The sequence below is a fragment of the Somniosus microcephalus genome, chromosome 7 (assembly GCF_052327205.1).
Source record: "Somniosus microcephalus isolate GS21.2 chromosome 7, FLI_Smic_1.0, whole genome shotgun sequence".
NCBI classification, from domain to species: Eukaryota; Metazoa; Chordata; class Chondrichthyes; order Squaliformes; family Somniosidae; genus Somniosus; species Somniosus microcephalus.
Genome location: NC_140993.1, coordinates 112,459,433 through 112,464,903, shown reverse-complemented (window position 1 = coordinate 112,464,903; position 5,471 = coordinate 112,459,433). Strand labels below are relative to the sequence as shown.

General features: G+C 45.0%; 1 pseudogene; it reads left to right on the top strand.

The window, feature by feature from the left end:
- Positions 1 to 214: 214 nt before the first annotated feature.
- Positions 215 to 1,287, top strand: LOC147114847 (uncharacterized; annotated as a pseudogene).
- Positions 1,288 to 5,471: the final 4,184 nt, after the last annotated feature.

Below are 5,471 nucleotides of genomic sequence, written 5' to 3'. Positions count from 1 at the left end.
GCTGAACTATCAGAAACTGTTGTTGCAGTCACAGCAAGCACATGCAACATATTTCCATCACATGGTTGCACCGGGAAAGCTATGCGCTCTTTTAGGTTCCTTACCACCACGTATCACCTTCCTGCCACTTTTCCACTCTAACACCATAACATTTTGCCTACTGCTTGCTCAATGTCACACATCAGCATGCTTCGCAACAAATCCCAAGCCTTACATGGAGCCACTCACTAATAGGCTCCCCGTCTTTTTGCAGGACAAGTTGGTACACAATGCCAAGGAGCAGGCAGGAACAAGTGGAGAGCCTGCTCACATCTACGTCCTCAGTACGATGGAGCAGGAAGTCCTGGGTATTCAGGGTACAGGCCTCCCTCTCAGCATCGGGGATGTTGAGGTGGAAGTAACATATAAGGACTGTCTGCAATTTGTTTTCTTCTATTTGCCCTTGATGTGTGTCTTTTTCATGGAGCTGCCCAATTTGTTGATGCCTCGCCACTCCAAAATGTATGAGGCCCCATAACCTGCCCCATTAATCCATCGTTATACTTCTAGGTCCCTCTGCAGAATCAAGCTTTTCAGAAGAAGGCGGTGAGCCTCGCCAGACTGCACCATCACCGGACTTCAGTACGCACCAGCTCAGAGACCAGCGCTCTGGGTGGGAATGATGGTGAGTTGGAGGGGTCTATACAGGGCGAAGTTCACATCACAAATGAGCAGGAGCTGGCAGTGGTGGGAAGGACAGCAGGGGACAGAGGTGACGGGAGGGTAAGCCTGGGTCCAACCATTGCTGAAGAGGATGGGGATAAAGATTTCAATGTCCCAGACTTTAAGAGAAGGATCTTGAAACTGCACCAACAGTAAATGCATTGGATAACCTACCAAGGAGCTGCGATATCATGGCTGAGATTATGAAGGAGTCCACCTCGAACATGTGTGGCAAACTGGTTTGAAGCATGAGTTCTCTGTGTTCATCATGGAGCAGGTGGTGCCCTCTATGGAAGCTACAGTGAGGCTTGCAATGCAAGATCCCTAGTCACCACCAATGGCAGCTTTGATCAAAGGCCAAACTGCTGCCACTGCGGCTCTGACTTCTACTGTCTCCTCCAGCCTGGAAAGGCTGTGCAGCTGCATTGACAGGCTGGGGATCGAATGGAGAGTGGCTTTGATCAGGTCATTGACCTCCTGCAGTCTGCTCTCATGCAGATCAATGGGAGGGGAGAAGTTGCGCAGCTCAGTGGGAGTAGCAGTGGTGTTGGCATTGTGGGAGCTGCAGATGCTGCGTACTCTTAGCAAGACATTGCGTCTGCACCCTTGTCAGACCGTCAGCCAATGCCCACGCATGTGTCATGGAGTCAGCTGGGCCAGACTGCCCTGGCAGCAGCTGAGATGTGCCAGTCTTCAGCCAGTCCCTTTCAGAGCTGCACAGTTCGAGGCCCCCAGTGCCCTCATTACAACAGCAACAGCCTTCCACCAGCCATGCTGAAGCCATGGGACAGCACAACGTAAGACCACTACAGTAGGATAAGCACACTTAAGAGAGACACTATTGGGTAGAACCTGGGTGAATAGTAACTTGTGGAATTTGTTCAGTTTATTACAGAAAATCAGACTTTTATCTGTCAATTTGTGCAGATTGGTTCATTGAGAGCTGCATGGCCTTCATTGTGCGGTGGCACTTGTACATCTCATGCAGTGATTTCATTTGTCTGGGTAGGATGGGAGGACTGGGCTGGATGTAAGGGAAGAATGGTCTTTTTGTGTTTTGAGGGGTTGCTTCAGATCAAAGGAATCGCTGGTTGTTCGTTTGTTCTCGGTCTTCTTGTGCTACAAGATTTTATTGGTCTGCGGGTTCCCCTTCTTCTTCCAGCTCTTCTTCATCAGAATCCTGCAAGGCTTCTCAATGATTCACAGCCAGGAGCTGTCTATGCTCAACAGCAAAATCATGCAGGATGCAGCAAGCTACCACCATGCGCAAAACTCTTGGAGGCCTGTATTGCAGCACTCTCCCTGACCGGACCAAGCATCTGATGCACTGCTTCAATATTCCAAAGACCTGCTCAATGATAGCACAGGTACTCTCATGGCTATTATTGTAGCAGCGTTCAGCGGGAGACTGCGGATGCCGAAGCGGTATCATGAGCCATGTAGATAGAGTATTGCCCTTATTGCCAAGGAGCCATCCAAGCACATGCTGGTCTTCCTGTAAAAATGCAGGCACTGTGGCCTGCAGTATGGTAACATGGAACCTCCCCAGAAATGGCACGGAAGCATAATTTGCATTGCATGGTCTGTGATTACCTACACATTTATTGAATTGAAGCACTTCCTGTTCAAAAAGGCTACAGGCTCATGAGGAGGTGCCCTGATAGAGACGTATGTGCAGGTTGTAATGATCAATAACATGTCATTCTATAGTGGACACTAGGTGGAGCCGTAGAGCTGTGTAGAGCTGTATATAAGACTACACTACCCAGCTGTATATATATTAAGACTACATTACCCATGAGGTACTAGGCTACCCACAAGGCAGCAGTCAAGATGGAAGCCTCTACAGATACTGTACCTAGTCCACATGTGCTCAATAAAAGTAGCTAGCAAAAGCTAGCTGTGTTCATAATAAGAATGTCTATTTATTAATGAACACAAGATGGTACCAGGGTGGTGAAGATCTGCTGAAAATTGTGAAAAGCGACATGGAGAATTTGAAGCCACCAGAGCGTTTGAATCTCACAGAAAAAATCGACTACAATTGGCAGACTTTTAAACAACAATTCGAACTCTACATTGCAGCCATTGGATTCGGTACGAAGCCAGACGCAAGGAAGATAGCGTTGCTGCTTACGGTTGCAGGCCCACAGGCGATAGAGGTATTTAATACATTTGTATTTAATCCAGAGGAGAACAGAGGAAAATTAGAAGATGTGCTAAAAAAATTTGATGCACATTGCTCTCCCAAAAAGAATGAGATGTATGAAAGATACATCTTCCGTTCTCGGACACAGCAACAAAATGAGACTTTTGATAGCTTTATAACTGATCTGAAACTGAAAGCACAGACATGTAATTTCTCTGAGCTGAAATCATCCATGATTTGTGACCAGATTGTGTTTGGTATTCATGATAAAAAAGTCAGGGAACGTCTGTTGAGAGAAACCGAACTAAATTTGGATAATGCGGTGAAAATATGCCAAGCCAGCGAGCTAGCTCGAAAGCACGCGAAGACTTTCAGTGAAATCAATAATAATGCGATTGTAATGAGTGATACTGCTGCTGTCGGTGCTGTGTCCTACAAGGGGAAGAAACGTGGGCAGAACAGAAATGAAAAGCAATCGGAGGATGAAATTTTTAATTGTAAACGCTGTGGTTACAAACACCAGTTAAGACAATGCCCAGCGTTTGGAAAAATGTGCACAAAGTGTAATGGAAAGAATCACTTTGCCAAACAATGCTTTTCAAAAGTAAAAACTAAGAAAGGGCAACGAGTTAATGTAATTGAGGACACTGATTTAAGTGAGACATTTTTTGTAGGAATGGTGTCATGTGACAATATCAAAAAGGATACAGAAAATGTCCAGCCCTCAGAAATGGACAATGCTGAACATAAAGTTAATGCAGTAAAAGAGGACAAATGGATGATCCCACTGCAGGTAAATGGAGCATTAGTTACCTTGAAACTAGACACTGGGGCAAAAGCAAACTTAATCAGTATGAGTGACATTAACAATATGAAAGAAAAGCCCAAATTACAGAAAAAGTCAGTACTACTGAAGGACTATAATGGACAGAAAATAGATAGCTTAGGTGTATGCAGACTTAAAGTGACAGTCAAAGACAAAGTGCATCATCTCATGTTTTCTGTTGTGGCTGAACGACTTGATTCACTACTGGGTGACAAAGCTTGTGAGGACTTAGAACTGGTCAAGAGAGTCTACCGTATAAACTGTGCCATAAGCAGACCAGATGACTCGGTGGATTCTGTAGTGAATAATTTTGAGGATGTGTTCAAAGGATTTGGAGTTCTACCATTCACTTACAAGATCCAGCTAAAGGAGGATGCTCAGCCAGTGGTACATGCTCCACAAAGAGTTCCAGCACCCCTGCGTGACCGGCTCAAGAATGAACTGGACAGAATGACCACACTAGGAGTCATCAGGAAAGTCGAAGAGCCAACAGACTGGGTTAACTCCATGGTATGTGTAAAGAAAAAGAACAATGATCTAAGAATATGCATGGATCCAAAGGACTTAAATGCAAACATAAAACGTGAACACTACCAGATTCCCAAGCGAGAAGAAATCACCAGTGAAATGTCAGGTGCCAGATACTTTACAAAGCTCGATGCCTCACAAGGATTTTGGCAACTAAAACTGGATGAAGAGAGCACCAAATACTGTACCTTCAACACACCATTTGGCAGGTATTGTTTCCTCAGAATGCCTTTCGGGATAATATCTGCATCTGAAATCTTTCATAGAGCGATGGAACACATAATTGAAGGTCTGGAAGGAGTTCGGGTCTATGTTGATGACATCATCATCTGGGGCTCCACACTGAAAGAACACAATGAGAGACTGACTAAAGTGCTACAGAGCATACGCCGGAATGGACTGAAGCTCAACAAAGCCAAGTGTCAGTTTGGCGTCCAGGAAGTCACTTTCCTAGGAGATAATCTATCTGGTAAAGGAATAGAGCCAGATATGGAAAAAGTAAACGCCATACTCAAAATGCCCCGACCCACTGACAAAAAAGGAGTGCTACGCATCATGGGGATGATAAACTTCATTGGAAAGTTCATTCCTAACTTGTCAGTCAAGACAGCCTGTCTGCGAGACCTGCTGCATAAAACAAATGAGTTTGCATGGACAGAAAGACATGAACAAGAGTGGAAAAACCTCAAAACAGTGCTGACAACCACACCTGTACTCACCTTCTTTGACCCAACAAAAAGAATCGAAGTGTCAACGGATGCATCAAAAGATGGCCTAGGGGCGGTCTTGCTACAAGCAGAGGGTGAAGATTGGAAGCCTGTTGCCTATGCCTCCAGGTCTATGACTGATACTGAGTGTCGATATGCCCAGATTGAAAAGGAAAGTCTAGGCTTGGTAGTTGGACTAGAAAAGTTTCATGGCTACATATATGGACTTCCCACCTTCACAGTTGAGACAGACCACAGCCCTCTGGTTGTCATCATAAAAAAAAACCTGAATGAGATGTCTCCAAGGATTGAACGACTCATGATGAAGCTGCAAAGATATGACTTTGAACTGATCTACACACCAGGCAAATACATAGTGTTAGCAGATGCATTATCCCGAGCACCCACAATGAGTCATGTGAGCTCTACTGAAGAAGACGTGGATGGTCATGTGAGTATGGTCACTGCTGCGCTGCCCGTGTCAGACACAAAATCAAAGCAAATAGCAGAAGAAACAGTAAAAGTTACAGTATTACAAACAGTAATAGAGATCATTCAT